This window comes from Cetorhinus maximus, chromosome 10, assembly GCF_964194155.1.
Source record: "Cetorhinus maximus chromosome 10, sCetMax3.hap1.1, whole genome shotgun sequence".
NCBI lineage: Eukaryota > Metazoa > Chordata > Chondrichthyes > Lamniformes > Cetorhinidae > Cetorhinus > Cetorhinus maximus.
The window spans coordinates 96627368-96648719 of NC_135888.1; the positions used below are offsets into that span (position 1 = coordinate 96627368).

Sequence of the window (21352 nt, forward strand, 5' to 3'; positions counted from 1 at the left end):
TCATAAGTCATAGGTTCAAAAGTTACAACTAACATGCAGTAAGCTTTTAAACTTGCCAATTTAATTGCCTTTGAACTTCTTAAAATTTCACTTTTTTTGAAGTATTACAAAGAAATTACAACATGGAAATAATCCATTTGGTGCAACTAATCCATGTTGCTGCTTAACCTCTATATGAGCAGTAGTCTTATAATGTATTCCATTTGTCTGACCTGTTCCTGTATCTCTATAAGCCCCTTCTTGCAACCACCAAACTAACATATTCTTAAATGCTGGCATAGTCTCTGTTTTAATCTTTCACTCTCAAGTACTTTGCACAGCCTCACAACCCTCTGTGTAAAATACTTACTCCTGTTGTCTGTTCTAATTCTCTTACATTAAATCTGATAGCTACATCCTTCCACTCTAGCCCCTTCAATCACTTGCTTCTCTCTACTCTATCCCATCCTTCAGTTTTTTGATAGAATGCAGGTTTGCAATTGGAATTCTACAAATAAAAAACTGATAATTTCAGCCAAGAAAGCAGAGTAAAAAGATCAAACATAGGCAAGTGGAACTTTTCCACATGGAAGGTGCTATCAGATGGATTATTAGCATGCATCTTCCAACAGAAAATTCATGCTGAAATTGGAGAACAGTGGATTAGGCTGTAAACCTTTCAACTATTGACAGTGCACAAATAGGGTGACAAGATGGGAAAAGTAGAGGTTAAACAAAGAAAAAGAAAACAAGTTCTGACAAAGGGTTTCTAACCAAATTGCTATCCTATATTTTTTTCTCACCCAGTTTCAGAAAACAGCATTTCTCTGTGTTCTTCTAAGGTAATAAAAATGCAATTGTTATAAGAAAAACTACAGAAATACAAGGGCTTGGATTCTTCATAATCCTAGAATCATAGAGGACAACTAAAAAAGAAATGAGGGAGAAGATTAAATATGAGGGTAAACTAGCCAGTAATATAAAAGAAGATTGCAAGAGTTTTTTTTAGATATATAAAGGGTAAGAGAGAGGCAAAAGTGGACATTGGGCCACTGGAAAATGACGCTGGAGAAGTAGTAGTGGAGAACAAAGAAATGGCGGAGGAACTGAATAGGTATTTTGCGTCAGTCTTTACGGTGAAAGACACGAGTAACATCCCCAAAGTTCAAGAGAGTCGGGGGGCAGAGGTGAGTATGGTGGCCATTACCAAGGAGAAGGTGCTAGGAAAACTGAAAGGTCTGAAGGTGGATAAATCACCTGGACCAGATGGATTACACCCCAGAGTTCTGAAGGAGATGGCTGAAGAGATAGTGGAGGCATTAGTGGTGATCTTTCAGGAATCACTCGAGTCAGGGAGGGTCCCAGAGGACTGGAAAATTGCTAATGTAACCCCCCTGTTTAAGAAGGGAGTGAGACAAAAGACGGGAAATTACAGGCCGATTAGCCTGACCTCGGTCGTTGATAAGATTTTAGAGTCCATTATTAAGGATGAGATTTCAAAATACTTGGAAGTGCATGGTAAAATAGGGCAAAGTCAGCATGGCTTCATCAAGGGGAGGTCATGCCTGACAAATCTGTTAGAATTCTTTGAGGAGGTAACAAGTAGGTTAGACAAAGGAGAGCCAATGGATGTTATCTACTTGGACTTCCAGAAGGCCTTTGACAAGGTGCCACACAGGAGGCTGCTCAGTAAGATAAGAGTCCATGGTGTTAGAGGCAAGGTACTAGCATGGATAGAAGATTGGCTGTCTGGCAGGAGGCAGAGAGTGGAGATAAAGGGGTCCTTCTCAGGATGGCGGCCGGTGACTGGTGGAGTTCCGCAGGGGTCAGTGTTGGGACCACAACTTTTCACTTTATACATTAATGATCTAGATGAAGGAACTGAGGGCATCCTGGCTAAGTTTGCAGATGATACAAAGACAGATAGAGGGACAGGGAGTATTGAGGAGGCGGGGAGGCTGCAGAAGGATTTGGACAGGTTAGGAGAATGGGCAAAGAAGTGGCAGATGGAATACAACGTGGGGAAGTGTGAGGTCATGCACTTTGATAGGAAGAATAGAAGCATAAGCTATTCTCTAAATGGGGAGAGAATTCAGAAATCTGGAGTGCAAAGGGACTTGGGAGTCCTAGTCCAGAATTCTCTTAAGGTTAACTTGCAGGTTGAGTCAGTAGTTAGGAAGGCAAATGCAATGTTGGCATTTAATTCGAGAGGACTAGAATATAAAAGCAGGAATGTGCTGCTGAGGCTTTATAAGGCTCTGGTCAGACCACATTTAGAATATTGTGAGCAATTTTGGGCCCCGTATCTCAGGAAGGATGTTCTGGCCCTGGAGAGGGTCCAGAGGAGGTTCACGAGAATGATCCCAGGAATGAAAGGCTTAACATATGAGGAACGTTTGAGGACTCTGGGTCTATACTCGATGGAGTTTAGAAGGATGAGGGGGGATCTAATTGAAACTTACAGAATACTGAAAGGCCTGGATAGATTGGACGTGGGGAAGATGTTTCCATTAGTAGGAGAGACTAGGACCCGAGGGCACAGCCTCAGAATAAAGGGAAGGCCTTTTAGAACAGAGATGAGGAGAAACTTCTTTAGCCAGAGTGGTGAATCTATGGAATTCCATGCCACAGAAGGCTGTGGAGGCCAGGTCATTGAATGTATTTAAGCCCATGATAGATAGGTTCTTGATTGGTAAGGGGATCAAAGGTTACGGGGAGAAGGCAGGAGAATGGGGTTGAGAAACTTATCAGCCATGATTGAATGGCGGAGCAGACACGATGGGCCGAATGGCCTAATTTCTGCTCCTATGTCTTATGGTCTAATGGTTAAAGCACAGGTGACGGCCACTTGGTCCATCGTGTCAGTGCCCAGCTTTCTGCAATAACAGCCTTCACCACAATAATGGAGTAACTTTTCTTTTTCAGCAACTACTGTCACAGCACATGCACAGCTCAATATGAAAATCCAGTAAACCTGTTTCTCCACAGGGTGCCCTACAACAGTGTCCACCAATAAACTCTGCACTTAAATCAACGCAATGGCATGAATTTGGGGATTTGCCCACTAGACCTCCACTAAAGATGCTGGAAAAAGTTAGGGCTGTTGCATTTAGCAGCAAGTGAATTTTAACAGTGTGATAACTACTGCTAAACAACCGCCTCAGCCTTGAAAATGTAATTTTATAACTGTAGAGTCTCATCTCTTCAGAGGTTAATGAGTCTATCTGGGACATCCCAGTTGTGTCGTTGGCATGGGGATAGATTGCAGGGAGGCAGTCTTTTGTGTTGCATTTATCTGTGTGTTTTCTCACAGAAACAGTCAGCTTGGAAGGCTTTAAGAAGGCAATTATGTATCTGCCGGCAGCAACAATAAGAAGCATGAAGGCCCTTAGGAATCTGGGTGTTCCTGATCTGGAGCCACTAAGCAGGAATTGCTCAGAATTAAAGGTCCAAGTGCATGAAGAATTAAAATTGTCAGATCCACCTAGTAAAACTAGTGGAAGAGATCGGCGCGGGAATCCTCGCAGTAAGAGAGAGAGAGAGCGTGGGAGCGTGCGCGCACGCACTTCGGAAGTCCAAGTGTCAGACTGGCAAACTGAGGAGAATTAAAGTGATTTCTTAAGACCTGTGGCGCACCCTTGTTTGATCCCAGGAGGTGTGAAGGAACTATCAAGATCCTGTAATGTCTAGGGGATCTCTTAGGCAGAATTAAAAACAGAATGGGAGGTGGTCTGTTGAAATTTGCAGGTTTAAAATCTATGTGCTTAGGAAATATATAGTGTTAAGTTAGTAGTACTTGCTTTGTTTAACTCTTGTAGAGTAAAAGCTTTTGTTTAAAATGTGAGATCTTGTGGCGTGATTATTTCAGTTAATAACTGGGAGTTTGAATTTATTTTTAAAAGTTAATGGTTTCCCATGAGATCATAACAACAAAGATCTTAATGTATTCACTGAGCCCATGCTGCTAGTAAGAGTTTTATAAGGACAGGGATGATGCAGGCAAGGATACAAGTCATGATATTCTGAATAAATTGTACTTGTGGAGAGGGGAGGCTAGCAAATTAAGCTTGGGAACAAACTGATATATATCTGGTAATGACATATCTTTAAAACTGTTTCAATAATTTCTATGGAGCAGTTAATAAATTTCTTCAGTTAAAATCTTTATGTAACTCTAGATCAGCTTTCCACACCCAAAAGGTCACCCACAGTCAGTATTACTTACAATTTAAGCCACCCTGATAACTTCTGGAATGTAGAGGGGAACTCAAATTTGTATTTAATTTTAATCTTATGAAATAGCTAGCTACAATTTTGAATGTTGTTCTGGTTAATAATCAGTATCACAGGATATAATAACACTTGGGAGGAAAATTTAAAAAAAACTCTGCTGGACAGTTCTGTTCCAAAATCTGAAAAGCTTTACTGTCATTACAACATAATTTCCTCTGACAGGATGCTGGCTTTTGCAAACAACATCATTCGACCATATGATGTGGTGTATTCAAACTACAGATCATGTTTACGGAAAGGAGGTTTAAATTTCAAACCACACCACTAAACATCACAGAATAAAAATTGGAAAGAGATTTGTTTTCTGAATGAGTTCAAAAAGGAGCCACATAATAGGCTTTTCAATGTAAACACTGATTCACAAGATGATTATCAAAAAATTCACATCTCAATTAAATGGTTGCAACACAATTGCTGGAATTGTTGAAATAGATGTGTCCCATTACTGGTCTAAACATGCAAGCTTTGATCAATATCACCACTGAATTTATATTACACCCCACCTATACATATATTGTTTGTGCTATATGTTATTTAATCAAAAGAAGGATTAGATAGTTAGCTAAGTAAAGTGATTTTCTAAAAAAAAGTTCAATAATTTACGATTCTGCTTTGTGAATTTGTTCCAGTGTACCTGGAAGTAATTTTTTAAAAATATTGTTCATTCATGGGATGTGGGTGTCCCTGGCTAGGCCAGTATTTATTGCCCATCCCTAATTGCTCCTGAGAAGGTAGTGGTGAGCTACCTTCTTAAACCGCTGCAGTCCACTGTGATGTAGGTACACCCAGAGTGCTGTTAGGGAGGGAGTTCCAGGATTTTGACCCAGCGACAGAGAGGGAATGGCGATATATTTCCAAGTCAGGATGGTGAGTGGCTTGGCGGGGAACTTCCAGTTGGTGGCGTTCCCATGTGTCTGCTGCCCTTGTCCTTCTAGATGTTAGTGGTCACGGGTTTAGAAGGTGCTGTCTAAGGAGGCTTGGTGAGTCCCTGCCGTGCATCTTGTAGATGATGCACACTGCTGCAACTCTGCATTGGTGGTGGAGCAAGTGAATGTTTGTGGATGGGATGCCAATCATGCAGGCTGCTTTGTCCTGGTTGGTGTCAAGCTTCTTGAGCGCTGTTGGGGCTGCATTCATCCATGCACAGGGAGGGTATTCCATCACACTCCTGACTTGTGCCATGTAGATGGTGGACAGGCTTTGCGGAGTCAGGAGGTGAGTTACTTGCCACAGGATTCCTAGCCTCTGACCCACTCTTGTAACCCCCAGGATATTGATAGTGGGGGATTCGTGATGGTAATGCCATTGAATGTCAAGGGACAATGGTTAGATTTTCTCTTGTTGGAGATAAGACATAGGAACAGAAATTAGGTCATTCGGCCCATCGAGTCTGCTCCGCCATTCAATCATGGCTGATAAGTTTCTCAACCCCATTCTCCCGCCTTCTCCCCTGGTCATTGCTTGGCAATCGTGTGGCGTGAATGTTACTTGCCACTAGTCAGTCCAAGCCTGGATATTGTCCAGATCTTGCTGCATTTGGACATGGGCTGCTTCAGTATCTGAGGAGTCGCGAATGGTGCTGAACGTTGTGCAATCATCAGAGAACATCCCCACTTCTGACCTTATGATAGAAGGAAGCAGCTGATGATGGTTGGGCCTAGAACACTACCCTGAGGAACTGATGCAGTGAGGTCCTGGAACTGAGATGATTGACCCCCAACAACCACAACCATCTTCCTTTGTGCTAGATATGACTACAACCAGCGCAGAGTTTTCCCCCTGATTCCAACGACTCCAGTTTTGCTCAGCACTTTGATGCCACACTCGGTCAAATGCTGCCTTGATGTCAAGGACAGTCATTCTCACCTCGCCTCATCTCTGGAGTTCAGCACTTCTGTCCATGTTTGAACCAATGCTGCTGAGTGGCCCTGACGGAACCAAAACTGAATGTCAGTGAGCAGGTTATTGCTAAGCAAGTACCGCTTCATACCACTGCTGATGACCCCTTCCATTACTTTACTGATGATCAAGAGTAGACTGATATGGTGTGAATTGGCCTGGTTGGATTTGTCCTGCTTTTTGTGTACACGATATACCTGGGCAATTTTCCACAATGCCAGGTAGATGCCAGTGTTATAGCTATACAACTTGGCTAGGGCTGCAGAAGGTTCTGGAGCACAAGTCTTCAGTACTATTGCCGGAATGCTGTCAGGTCCCATAGCCTCTGCAGTATCCAGTGTCTTCAGCAGTTTCTTGATACCACATGGAGTATGAGACAAATTGGCTGAAGACTGGCTTCTGCGATGCTGGGGACCTCCGGAAGAGGCCGAGATGGATCACACGCTCAGCGCATCTGGCTGAAGATTGTTGTGAATGCTTCAGCCTTATCTTTTGCATTGATGTGGTGGGCTCCTTCATCTTTGAGATGGGGATATTTGTGGAGCGTCCTCTTCCAGTGAGTTGTTTAATTGTCCACCGCCATTCACGAATGGATGTGGCAGGACTGCAGAGCTTCAGTCTGATCCATTGGTTGTGGAATCGCTTAGCTCTGTCCAACACTTGCTGCTTATGTTGTTTGGAACATAAGTGGTCCTGTGTTATAGCTTCACCAGGTTGATACCTCATTTTTAGGTATGCCAGGAGCAGTACCAGGCATGTCCTCCTGCACTCTTCATTGAACCAGGGTTGATCCATTGGCTTGGTGGAAATGGTAGAGTGCCGGGCAATGAGGATTGTGGTTGAGTACAATTCTGCTGCTGCTGATGGCCCACAGCCCCTTATGGTTGCCCAGTTTTTAGTTGCTAAATCTGTTCGAAATCTATCCCATTTAGCATGGTGGTAGTGCCACACAACACGATGGAGGGTATCCTCAATGTGAAGATGGGACTTTGTCTCCACAATGACCGTACGGTGGTCGCTCCTACTGATACTGTAATGGACAGATGCATCTGCAGCAGACAATTGGTGAGGATGAGGTCAAGTATGTTTATCCCTCTTGTTGGTTCCCTCACCACCTGCCGCAGCCCCAATCTAGCAGGTATATCCTTTAGGACTCGGCCAGCTCAGTCAGTAGTGGTGCTCCAGAGCCCACTACTCCGGAGTGATGGGCATCGAAGTCCCCCACCCAGGGTACATTCTCACCCTTGCCAAACTCGGTGCTTCCTCCAAATGGTGTTCAACATGGAGGAGTACTGATTAATATGCTATGGGGGGAAGCATGCAGGAGGTTTCCTTGCCCATGTTTGACCTGATGCCATGTGACTTCATGGGGTCCGGAGACGATGTTGAGGACTCCCAGGGCAGCTCCCTCCTGACTGTATGCCACTGTGCCGCCACCTCTGCTGCGCCTGTCTTGCCGGTGGGACAGGACATACCCAGGGATGATGATGGTGGTGTCTGGGGCATGATCCATAAGGTATGTTTCTGTGTGTATGATTATGGCAGGCTGTTGCTTGACACTAGTCTGTGAGACAGCTCTCCTAATTTTGGCACTAACCTCCCAACTTTGCGGGATCGACAGGGCTGAGCTTGCCGTTGTCATTTCATAGGTCGATGCCAACTGGTCCATTCCTTTTAGACTTTTTAGTGGATTGGCACAACTGAGTGGCTTGCTAGGCCATTTCAGAAGGCAGTTAATAGTCAACCACATTTCTGTGGGTCTGGAGTCACACGGTGGCCAGAATAGGTAAAGGCATTAGTGAACCAGATGGGTTTTTACGACAATCGACAATGGTTTCATGGTCATCATTAGACTTTTAATTCCAGATTTTTATTGAATTCAAATTTCACCATCTGCCATGGTGGGAGTCGAACCCGGGTCCCCAGAGCATTACCCTGGCTTACTAGTCCAGTGACAATACCACAATGCCACTGCTTCCCCCAATATGAATTTTTGACAATTGTTATCTGGTATAATACTTTATTATATTTAGTAAAGTATTTATACTATGCACATTTTCTTCAAATAAACAAAGGAAAAATAGCTTCAACTATGAAGTTCTGATGTGATAACAATAAAATGTGAAAAATAGTTAATGAAATATGTGTGCTGTTCCCTTTATTATACCAAAATGTTGAACCAGATGAACATGCATGGTTAGTCAATTTTCAAATGAAAAGTCTGAATTTAGTTATAAAAATTTGAGCAATATCTAATGAAGAAATATTATTTTCAGAAAATTGGAGGGTTAGGTAAATTGTTGTTAGTTGCTACTTAAAAATGAATACATTCGAACATCCAAATCAGGTGTAGGCCACTCAGCACTTCGAGCCTGCTCCACCATTCAATAAGATCATGGCTGATCTGATTGTAACCTCCACTCCACATTCCCCAATAATCTTTCACCCCCTTGTTTGAATCTATCTAGCTCTGCCTTAAAAATATTCAAAGACTCTGCTTCCACTGCCTTTTGAGGAAGAGAGCTCCAAAGGCTCAAGACTCTCTAAGAGCAAAACTTTCTCCTCATCTCCGTCTTAAATGAGAGACTCCTTTTTTTTAAAACTGTGAACCCTAGTTCTAGATTCTCCCACAAGAGGAAACATCCTATCCACATCCAGTTTGTCAAGGTCCCTCAGGATCTTAAAGGTTTCAATCAAGTCACCTCTTACTCTTCTAAACTCCAGTGGATGTAAGTCTAACCTGTTCAACCTTTCCTCGTAAGATAACCCGCCCATTCCTGGTATTAGTCTAGTAAACCTTCTCTGAACTGCTTCTACCACATTTACATTTTTCCTTAAATAAGGAGACCAATACTGTACACAATACTGCAGATGTGGTCTCACCAGTGCCCTGTATAACTGAAGCATAACCGCTCTACTTTTGTAATCAATTTCCCTCACCATAAACGATGACTTTCTCTCAGCTTTTCTAATTACTTGCTGTACCTGTACATTAGCCTTCTGTGATTCATGCACTAGGACCCTGAGATTCCTCTGAATCTCAGGGCTCTGCAATCTCTCACCATTTAGATTATATTCTTCCTCCCAAAACAAACAATTTCACATTTTCCCACATTATACTCCATTTGCCAGATCTTTGTCCACTCACTTACCCTATCTATAGCCCTTTGTAGCCTCTTTACATCCTCTTCACAATTTACTTTCCAACCTATCTTTGTGAAATCAGCAAATTTAGCAACCATACCTTCGGTCCCTTCATCCAAGTCATTTATATAAACTGTAATAAGTTGGGGACCCAGCACTGATCCCTGTAGCACACCACTCATTACATCCCGCCAAACCTCTGCTTCCTGTTAGCCAGCCAATCTTCTATCCATGCAAATATGCTACCCCCATTACCATGAGCTTTTATTTTCCGCAATAACCTTTGATATGGCACCTTATCAAATGTCTTCTGGAAATCCAAGTACAGTACATCCACCTTTATCCACAGCACATGTTACTCCTTCAAAGAGCTCCAATGAAGTGGTTAAACATGATTTCCCTTTCACAAAACCATGTTGGGTCTGCCTGATTGCCTTGAATTTTTCTAAGTGCCAAACAAAGAGGAGTTGTGCATGGGTTAGTGGAAGGCAATTCGTAATATAACACAGGGGCAATGCTACAATTGTTATGAATCAGGCATTTCCACAGACTTCATCTCTTAAGGTTTTATCTGTACGAGCAAGTCCAAACTTTGTATACACCAAAGGGTGACATAATCTCAGGTAGCAGATCATATGGTCATCATGGATCTTTTTTCCAATGAGACATACTGTAGAAATATTACAGATTACCACTGGACATTCACAATCCCTCCAACTGATACAACTACAAATCAAGTTTATAGTCAAATTGAACAGAATCAAGCATAAACAACAACTTTAACCAGGTTGCAAAACTTCACACAATTTATAATCCCTGCATGAAAATAAGTATATTGAAGCTGTCACAGATCTTGGAGGTTATAAAGCTGTTTGTTTGCTGATGATCCAAAACACGCGGGCTGCAACTAATAGGGATCAAGAAGATCACATACAGAGTAATCAACATAAAAGCCAAATACTGTGGATGCTGGAAATCTGAAATAAAAACAGAAAAGGCTGGAAAAACTCAGCAGGTCTGTAAGCATCCATGGAGTGAGCAACAGTTAACTTTTTGAGTCTGTATGACTCTTCTGCAGAGGAATCAACTTAGTTTGGTGGACTAGCTGATAAATGGCTGATATGGAAAAATGCAAGAGAATGTGAATAGGGAATATATGAAACAGTGGTTATGATGAACAGTGTTAAACTGTCAAGGATAACACAGGAGGAACCTAACGGTACTGATGGACAGCTTGTCAAAAGCAACAGCAGTATAGATGGAAAACAGGATCTTGGGATATAGAGCTATAGGGTAAGAATACAGGTTGCAAAGGCTTGTATAACAAGGCACTAGTTCCACTGTACCTAGAAGTTCCATGTACAATTCTCATCATTGTTTTACAATGGGGAAATTCTGGCTTTGGAAAGGATATAAAGATGGGTAATGAAACTGATCCTATAGATTAGGTATCTGAGCTTAACAAAAGACAAAACAACTCAGAATATTGACACTGAAGAGAAAACAGTTGAAACAGGACCTTATTGGAGGTTTTCAAGGTTCTACAAGGCATAGATAACGAAACCTGATAAACTGCTTGACATAAGCATAAATTAAGAACATGGTCTCAAATTCAGATGAGGAAAACTGAATGAGAGCAATGTTTGTTGAGGGCTAAATATTGACCAGGACCCCAGGAAACTCCCCCTGGCCTTTCATTAAGTTGAGACATGGGAAATTTCACATCTTCTGCTGGTTCCAGTAGATATAAACAACTTCATGAAATTATAAGAAGGGTATGGGTTCTCCAGTGCCCTGTCTGTTGCTGCCTTGAGCATCACCAAAAACAGATTAACTAATCATTCATCTAATTAGTTGTTCCTGAGACCTTGCTGTGCAGAAATTGGTTGTCATATTTTCTTCTTACATCCATTCATGGGATATGAGCGTCACTGGCTAAGCCAGCATTTATTGCCCATCCCTAATTGCCCTCAAGAAGGTGGTGTTGAGCTACCTTCTTGAACTGCTGCAGTCCATGTAGTGTAGGTACATCCACAGTGCTGTTAGGGAGGGAGTTCCAGGGTTTTGACCCAACAACCTTTTTACTTATATAACAGTGACTGCAGGTCAAAAGTAATGAATTGGATGTGCAGCACTTTGGAATATTCTTAAGGACATAACAGAGCACTATATAACTGTAAGTTCTTTCTTTCTCCACTGTCAATTCAGTTTCACACCACAACTACACTACCTCAGAAGGCCACTGGGTGCACCACAGAGAAAGAAACTTAAATAACTACTAATAATATCCTTCCCTTTCTCCCACAGAATTAAATATTTTTAAGGAGACAAAGGTACAAAATTATATTCAAAAAATGTCACCATTTTTAGTTAGTTACTTTCAATACACTTCACATAACGCACAGCAACTGATACCAAATACTTCATAAGTTCAATTTTGTCATCATGACAATCATCGCCGTCATCTTATCCAAATAACAAGTCAATGGCATGACATCAACTTTTCATCCCTCCGTAATAGAATTTTGGTCTATAGTAATTATACCAGGACTTCGTATAGTTACTCCAGGAAATATTGTGACTAATGTTACCACGAGAAATTATAAGGGCAAACCATTGTGGGACTTCCCTACAGCTATAGGGAAGGTTGAAAAGCTCTGTAAAAACTGAAAAACTATTCTTTGCAAGTCATGCCCCAAGAGTAAGCAGGAATGAGAAAGGCCTTTATGTCCAATAAGCCCATATCTTTTCAATGAGTCTTAACCCCACTTAACTGCCATACCCATCATTATGTTATTTCTACAAAAACATACCATGTTGCTTCTTAAACTTTTTTTAAAAATATCATTCCCTTCGATTATCTTCTATGGTAATTTATTCTACAAGTTTATAACCTAATTTTTCATGTCTCCCTGGCATTTGAATGTTTGAAGAAAAGTAGGGGAATTATCCCCAGTCTCCTGTCCATTATTTATCCCTCAATCAACATCACAAAATCAGATTATTTGGTCATTATCACATTGTCATTTGTGGGAGTTTGCTGTGTGCAAATTGGTTGCATTTCCTATATTACAAGAGTGACTTACCTTCAAAAATTCTTCATTAGCTATGAAGCACTTTTGAATGCCATATGGTTATGAAAGGCATAACATAAATGCAAGTCTTTCTTTTAAACCAACTTTATTATAACGTTCATAACTGAAGTTGGGCTGCATTGATATCAGTCTTCCACAGAAATTAGGCGAATGGATATGCACAAAGTACTCAAAGCTGTGGTTTGATCAGTGTCACCTATACAGCATTGATAAGCCCTCTTTTGATTGTACTCTACCCCCATTAAAATAATCCTATATCTTATTTAAAAGCAAAAAACTGCGGATGCTGGAAATCCAAAACAAAAACAAAAATAAAAGTACCTGGAAAAACTCAGCAGGTCTGACAGCATCTGCGGAGAGGAACACAGTTAACGTTTGGAGTCCGTATGACTCTTCAACAGAACTAAGGAAAAATAGAAGAGAGGTGAAATATAAACTGGTTTAAGGTGGGGGGGGGGGGGCGCAGGTAAAGCTGGATAGAGGGCCAGTGATAGGTAGAGATTGGCAAAAGATGTCATAGACAGAAGGACAAAGCTAATATCACCACTGTCAACACCTCTAAGAAATGTGCTAATAGGTGACATTAAGGGTAGAAAGCAGGAGCAGCAAGGTACAGATAGCCCTAGTGGGGGTGGGGTGGGGGGAAGGGATCGAAATAGGCTAAAAGGTAGAGATAAAACAATAATGGAAATACATTTAAAAATAATGGAAATAGGTGGGAAAAGAAAAATATATATAAATTATTGGAAAAAAGGGGGATCAGAAAGGGGGTGGGGATGGAGGAGAGACTTCATAATCTAAAGTTGTGGAACTCAATATTCAGTCCGGAAGGCTGTGAAGTGCCTAGTCGGAAGATGATGTGCTGTTCCTCCAGTTTGCGTTGAGCTTCACTGGAACATTGTAGCAGGCCAAGGATAGACATGTGGGCATGACAGCAGGGTGGTGTATTGAAATGGCAAGCGACAGGGAGGTCTGGGTCATGCTTGGGGACAGACTGAAGGTGTTCCGCAAAGCGGTCACCCAGTCTGCGTTTCGTCTCTCCAATGTAGAGGAAACCGCATTGGGAGCAACGAATGCAGCAGATTAAATTGAGGGAAGTGCAAGTGAAATGCTGCTTCACTTGAAAGGAGTGTTTGGGCCCTTGGACAGTGAGGAGGGGGGAAGTAAAGGGGCAGGTGTTGCACCTTCTGCGGTTGCATAGGAAGGTGCCATGGGAGGGGGTTGAGGTGTAGGGGGTGATGGAGGAGTGGACCAGGGTGTCCCGGAGGGAATGATCCCTGCGGAATGCCACCGGGGGGGGTGAAGGGAAGATGTGTTTGGTGGTGGCATCATGCTGGAGTTGGCGGAAATGGCGGAGGATGATCCTTTGAATGCGGAGGCTGGTGGGGTGATAAGTGAGGATAAGGGGGACCCTATCATGGTTCTGGGAGGGAGAGGAAGGTGTGAGGGCGGATGCGCGGGAGATGGGCCCTGTCAACCACCATGGGTGGAAAACCTCGGTTAAGGAAGAAGGAAGACATGTCAGAGGAACTGTTTTTGAAAGTGGCATCATCAGAACAGATGCGACAGAGGCGAAGGTACTGAGAGAATGGGATGGAGTCCTTACAGGAAGTGGGGTGTGAGGAGCTGTTGTCAATGTAGCTGTGGGAGTCGGTAGGCTTGTAATGAATATTGGTGGACAGTCTATCATCAGAAATTGAGACAGAGAGGTCAAGGAAGGGAAGGGAAGTGTCAGTGATGTACCACGTGAAAATGATGGAGGGGTGGAAATTGGAAGCAAAATTAACAATTTTTTCCAGGTCCAGACGAGAGCATGAAGCAGCGCCGAAGCAGTCATCGATGTACCGGAGAAAGAGTTTTGGGAGGGGGCCGGAGTAGGACTGGAACAAGGAATGTTCCACATACCTGATACATCATTGTTTTATCTCTACCTTTAGCCTATTTCGATCCCTTCCCCCCACCTCACCCCCACTAGGGCTCTCTGTACCTTGCTCATCCTGCTTTCTACCCTTAATGTCACCTATTAGCACATTTCTTAGCTAATATCACCACCATCAACACCTCTTTGTCCTTTTGTCTATGACATATTTTGGCAATCTCCACCTATCACTGGCCCTCTATCCAACTCTACCTGTCCCCCCACCCCACCCCCCACACCCCCAACCCCTTAAACCAGCTTATATTTCACCTCTCTTCTTTTTTTCCTTAGTTCTGTTGAAGAGTCATTCAGATTCGAAACGTTAACTGTATTCCTCTCCGCAGATGCTGTCAGACCTGATGAGTTTTTCCAGGTATTTTTATTTTTGTTTTTGTGTCCCATAGCTTATTTGCCTGTTTAATTATAGCAGTAGTCTAACAGTTTCATAAAGTAATCCGCATTAACCCATGGTGATCTTTCCTGTTCAGCATGTTGCTTGAGATGTCCATACTCACTCTCAGTTCATTGCTGCCATGACATACTACTTTAATCCATACGAAACTGAACCTGTTATTTGCTGTCTCAGCTACAGGATCCAAATACTTCAACTGTCCTGTTTTCTAATAAGCCAATTACATATTAAAAACCATATATTACCCATATTCAGTGATTCCTAGGCTTAGATATTAGTCATTAATTGAATAGTGAAGAATTTTCTGAAACTCAAATTATGCCAATCAACTTAATTTCCTATCTTTCCATTTTAAATCCTGTGTATTCGGTCACTCAGTAAATCATATCCAGTATTACTTGAGGTTAGCAATTAGCTTTAAGAGAAAATTACTTTCAAGCTGACAATTACAAATTAATTGTATTTAAATATATTTAAGCTTATTGTGATTATTTTGCTGTTTTGGTTCTAGATGGACCAAGGCTAATAACCAAGAAGTAACATTACGACCTTTAACATAAAAAACTTTCCAAAGCAGTTCACAGAGACAAAATAACCAGACACAAGCAGTGCTGGAAAATAGAGTGGTGACAGTTTTGAGGCGATTTTGGAAGACCAGATGAGTATTAGCAAGGTAGGGGATTATAGTAAAAGCATTCCTGATTGTGGCAGACTCAACAACCAAAGGAGGGATGAAGAAAGGTTCAAAGGAGTACAAATTTGTAAGATTGCAAGGCTTATGCTGTAACATAAGAGTGAAAGAAGGTTGCTGTGCTGTGGAAGAAAAAAGGAACTTGTCAATGAAGACGAGGATTTTGAAATCAATGATAAACAGCCAACAAAGTCTGCTGAGCACAGGGAGTTATAAGGAAGTGGGAATTGAAGTTGTGGAAAAGTTGTAATTTCTGAAGGGCAGAACTCTTGATGTTTAACATCATTCCCATTGTCGAATCCCTCACTATCTACCTCCTGAACTTTATCATTAACCAGAATTATAACTGGACCAGCCACACTGGGAGAGGTGTGTGAAGCAGGTCAGCAGCACTATGAAACAGACCCGGGGGGGGAGTGTGAAGCAAGTCAGCAGTACTGTGAAGAGAATGTGTTTTCCAGTCTGTTCTGGAGTTTTACTTGGAGCTAGTGTACTTGGTCACCGCCTTTGTGCCTTTCAACACGGCGTGCTTGGCCAGTTCCCCAGGCAGCAGCAGGCGCATGGCAGTCTGGATCTCCCTGGAGCTGATGGTGCTGCGCTTGTTGTAATGGGCCAGGCGGAAGCCCCACCCATAATGCGCTCGAAAATATCGTTCACAAAACAGGCCTTGGAGGAGATGCCGGTGTTGGGGTGAACCTACTTCATCATTTTGTAGATGTAGATGGAGTAGCTCTCCTTCCTCAACCTTCGCCGTTTCTTCCCGCCCTTTGCTAACGGTTTCTTTAAGGCTTTCTTGGCTCCCTTCTTGGGAGCTGGTTTATTCTCATCAACCATCTTCAATTTCAGACATAGAAATGGGATGAGTGTGAAGCAAGTCAGCAGCACTGTGAAGGGACAGGAAGGAGTTTTTTTTTTTAATTCATTCACAGGATATGGGCATTGCTGGCTGGGTCAGAATTTACTGCCCATCCCTAAATGCCCTCGAGGTGGTGGTGGCGAATTGCCTTCTTGAACCGCTGCTGTCCATGTGGTGTCAGTACACCCACAGTACTGTTAAGGAGGGAGTCCCAGATTTTGATCTGGTGCAAAGCTGGTCAGCATCGCAGAAGTTTGAGAGAGAAACTGTGACATTATTGGAAAGCCATGACTTGATTGGCCGGTGAGTATTACTGCTGATTTTCCTTTCTCCAAAGTTAGACTTGGAAACAGCATGAGCAGAGCAAGGCTTAAAACAGAACGGAGGGAGTGAAACTTCACTTGGTCAACGACTGGAAACAGTAAGAGCAGAGAGGGGCTTTCTACCACCACCTGGAGCCAGCCTGTGGGTTCAGAGCCCAAATTTGGAAAGACAAAAATTGAGGTGTGACATCACAAGTAAAGAGGTAGGTAATTGACTGGAGAGTATTTGCTATTAATCTTATCTAAACAAGGGAATAAACTGGTGAGTGTTATCTTTCTTTTCTTAACATGAGGTTTACTACCATTACTAAGCTGTATTAAGTATTATTAGGGTCTATCAGTATTACTTTTGCTAAGTTTTATTAATAATAGTAAGGTTTATTAGTATTTGTAAGTTTTTTCTTATTCATTCACAGGATGTGGGCTTCACTGACTGGGCTAGCATTTATTGCCCATCCCTAATTGCCCTTGAGAAGGTGGTGGTGAGCTGCTTTCTTGAACTGCTGCAGTCCACGTGGTGTAGGTACACCTACATTGCTGTTAGGGAGGGAGTTCCCAGATTTTGACCCATCAACAGTGAAGGAATGGCGATAGATTTCCAAGTCAGGGTGGTGAGTGACTTGCAGGGGAACTTCCAGTTGGTGGTGTTCCAATCTATCTGCTGCCCTTGGCCTTCTAGATGGTAGTGGTCGTGGGTTTGGAAGGTGCTGTCTAAGAAGCCTTGGTGAATACCTGCAGTGCATCTTGTAAATGGTATACAATGCTGCTACAGTGCATCGGTGGTGGAGATGGTGAATGTTTGTGGATGTGGTGCCAATTAAACAGGTTGCTTTGTCCTAGGCAGTGTCAAGCTTCTTGAGTGATGTTGAAGCTGCACTCATCCAGGCAAGTGGGGAGTATTCCATCACACTCCTGACTTGTGCCTTGTAGATGGTGGACAGGTTTTGGGGAGTCAGGAGATGAGTTACTCATCGCACGATTCCTCTGACCTGCTCTTGTAGCCACAGTATTTATATGGCTAGTCCAGTTCAGTTTCTGATCAATGTTACTCCCCAGGATGTTGATAGTGGGGGATTCAGTGCTGATAAAGCCATTGAATGTCATGGGGCGATAGTTAGATTCTCTTTTGTCATAGGTCGTCATTGCCTGGCACTTGTGTGGCACGAATGGTACTTGCCACTCGTCGGCCAAAGCCCAGATATTGTCCAGGTCTTGCTGCATTTGGACATGGACTGCTTCAGTAACTGAGGAGTCACGAATGGTGCTGAATATTGTGAAATCATCAGCGAATATCCCCACTTCTGACCTTATAATGGAAGGTAGGTCATTGATGAAACAGCTGAAGATGGTCAGGCCGAGGGTACTACTCTAAAGAACTCTTGCAGTGATGTCCTGGAGCTGAGATGACTGACCTCCAACAACCACAGCCATCTTCCTTTGTGCTAGATATGACTCCAACCAGTGGAGAGTTTCCCCCGATTCCCATTGACTCCATAGGGCTCCTTGATGCCACACTCGGTCAAATGCTGCCTTGATGTCAAGGGCAGCTATTCTCGCCTCACCTCTAGAGTTCAGCTCTTTTGTCCATGTTTGAAGGCTGTGATAGACTCAGTTATACAGCACAAAAACAGGCCCTTCAGCCCATCGTATTCGTGCCAGCCATCAACCACCTAATCCCATTTTCCAGCACTTGGCCCGTAGCCCTGTCTACTATGGCATTTCAAGTGCTCATCTAAATACTTCTTAAATGTTGTGAGGAATGTGCTGCTGTAATGAGGTCAGGGGCTGAGTTGCCCTGGTGGAACCTAAACTGGGCATCAGTGAGCAGGTTATTGCTAAGCTAGTGCCGCTTAATAGCACTGTTGACGACCCCTTCCATCATTTTATTGATGATGGAGAGTAGTCTGATCGGGCTGTAATTGGATTTGTCTTGCTTTTTGTGTACAGGACATACCTGGGCATTTTTCCCACATAGCCAGGTAGATGCCAGTGTTGTAGCTGTACTGGAACAGCTTGGCTAGAGGCAAGTTCTGGAGCACAAGTCTTCAGTGCTATTAGTAGAATATTGTCAGAGCCCATAGCCTTTGTACTATACAGTGCCTTCAGCCATTTCTTGATTTCATGTGGAGTGAATGAATTGGTTGAAGACTGGCAACTGTGATGCTGGGGACCTCTGGAGGAGGCTGAGTTGGATCATCCACTCGGCACTTCAGGCTGAAGCTTGTAGCAAATGCTTCAGCCTTATCTTTCGCACTGGTGTGCTGGGCTCCCCCATCATTGAGGATGGGGACATTTGTGGAGCCTCCTCCTCCAATGAGTTGTTTAATTGTGCACCACCATTCATGGCTGGATGTGGCAGAGCTGCAGAGCTTAGATCTGATCCGTTGGTTGTGGAATTACTTAGCTATGTCTTCACTTGCTGCTTATGCTGTTTGGTACACAAGTAGTTCTGTGTTGTAGCTTCACCAGGTTGATACCTCATTTTTAGGTATGCCTAGTGCTGCACCTGGCATGTCCTCCTGCACTCTACATTGAACCAGGGTTGATCCCTTGGCTTGATGGTAATGGTAGAGTGGGGGATATGACGGGCCATGAGGTTACAGATTGTGTTTGAGTACAATTCTGCTACTGCTGATGGCCCACTGTGCCTGATGGATGCCCAGTCTTGAGTTGCTAGATCTGTTAGAAATCTATCCCATTTAGCACAGTGGTAGTGCCACACAACACGCTGGAAGGTATCCTCAATGTGAAGGTGGGATTTTGTCTCCACAATGACTGTGCGGTGGTCACTCCTATCGATACTATCATGGACAGATGCATCTCCGGCAGGTAGGTTGGTGAGGATGAGGTCAAGTATGTTTTTCCCTCTTGTTGGTTCCTTCACCACCTGACGCAGACCCAGTCTAGCAGCTATGTCCGTTAGGACTCGGCCAGCTCGGTCAGTAGTGGTGCAACTGAGCCACTCTTGGTGACGGACTTTGAAGTCCCCCTCCCAGAGTACATTCTGTGCCTTTGCCACCCTCAGTGCTTCATCCAAGTGGTGTTCAACGTGGAGAAGCACTGATTCATCAGCTGAGGGAGTGCAGTACTTGGTAATCACCAGGAGATTTCTTTGCCTATGTCTGACTGATGCAATGACACTTCATCGGGGCCAGAGTCGATGTTGAGGACTCCCACAACCTCTACTGGGTCTGTCCTTTCAGTGTCACTGGATCGAAATCCTGGAACTCCTACCCTAACAGCACTGTTGATGTACCTACACCACATGCACTGCAGCGATTCAAAAAGGCAGCTCACCACCACTTTCACATGGGCAATAAATGCTGGCCTTGCCAAGATGCCCACATCCCATGAACAAATAAAAAAATGGCCACCAAGGAAGCTATATGATTAATCAAGTCTAAAGATATAAAGACATTGATAAGGATTTCTGGGACAGTGAAGATCATATAAGATTGGATTGGAAAATATTACATAGTTCAAAACAAGTTGCCTTGTTGATGACCAAGATGTGAGGTTTGAAGTGCGATCCAGGGTCAAACAGGACACCAAAGTTATCCACCTTTTGGCTCAATCCATGCAAGCAGCAGGAAGAAGGATGGAATTGGGGAGCAGGGAAAGCTAAAGAATGGAAATTTTAGCAGGTCTTATTGCTATTGAGCTGAAGGAAGTTCCTGTTCATTCTCAACAAGAGGTGTCAGCTGTGGCTTAGTCCATAGCACCCTCGCCTTTGAATCAGAGGGTTGTGGGTTCATGTCCCACTCCTGGAAAACCAAGAACTGTGATTGTACTCGAAAGAAGTTGCAATTTGTGACTGTTGATAACTCGAAAGAGTTTCATTCTCAACAATGTCAGCTAAGTATTTGAATAATAAAGTGGTGGTCTACAATTCAAGATTGGCAACAAAGAGTTCTCCTCAGCATGTGCAAGCTGATGTCACCAAGAGGGGTAGTGTAAATGATATGTTCATTGTATTGTTTTGAAACACAGGTGAAGGGCATTATTTAATTAAGGACCTAGAGTCATTGGCCAGAATGTTATGCTCCTCGCCTGGCAGGTTCTGAGGCAGGGGGACAGGGGGGTGCGCGCATGAAATTGCACGGACAGGACTCCCTCTGGGTTCCGCCCTACCCCGCCAACCTGGTGACGATTTTACGGTGAGCTGGACAGGGTCTTGGATGGGAAACCTAACTTTGCCCCAGTCAAGGCCCTTAAGTGGCCATTAAGGTGCCACTTAAGGGCCTTTTCCCACCCTGCCTCAATTTTTAGGCTGGCTGGTGGATGACAGCTCGGGAGGGTGGGGGGAGACCAGAAATAAACTGAGTTCGATCTCAGGCATGAAGGGGTGGGAGTCCGTCTCCATCAGAAGATTCCTTCCGACAGGTGCACTCTCCCCTTAGGGCCGGGTGACCTCCCGCCCTCCCTCCCCTCCCACAACCTATTGCCCGAGACCCAAACGCGCCCCCACCACCCTTGCGACCCCCCAGACGTTGCCTGCCCACCCCACTCTGGCAGCCCTGCCACTTACCTGTCCTCCAGGTCCTGGGACTTAGTTCCAGGCCAATCTGATTGGTCAGCAGCTCTCCAATGCAGGACTTCCTCCTGAGTGAGGGTGCAAATCCTGCCTTATGCCAATCAACATCATTAGAGGGTAAAATGGCAGCAGGCCTGCATGACTCCTTGGATGACAGGGGCCGAGCCCCTGTCATCCTGAAAATTCAGGTTCTCATAAAAGGATTTGT

At 43.6% G+C, this 21352-nt stretch overlaps 1 protein-coding gene and 1 long non-coding RNA gene across 3 annotated transcripts in view; one reads left to right on the top strand and one right to left on the bottom strand.

Moving 5' to 3' along the window:
- The window catches only part of pfdn1 (prefoldin subunit 1), a 109477-nt gene that overhangs the window by 64418 nt on the left and 23707 nt on the right, over nucleotides 1–21352 (bottom strand). The gene's annotated exons all lie outside the window — the stretch shown is intronic.
- Nucleotides 1–21352, top strand: part of LOC144685860 (uncharacterized) — a 105801-nt gene that overhangs the window by 51566 nt on the left and 32883 nt on the right. For both annotated transcript variants that reach the window (XR_013577797.1, XR_013577798.1), the window contains exon 2: nucleotides 16629–16813. This is a non-coding gene — a long non-coding RNA (uncharacterized LOC144685860). The remainder of the gene's footprint in view (nucleotides 1–16628; nucleotides 16814–21352) is intronic.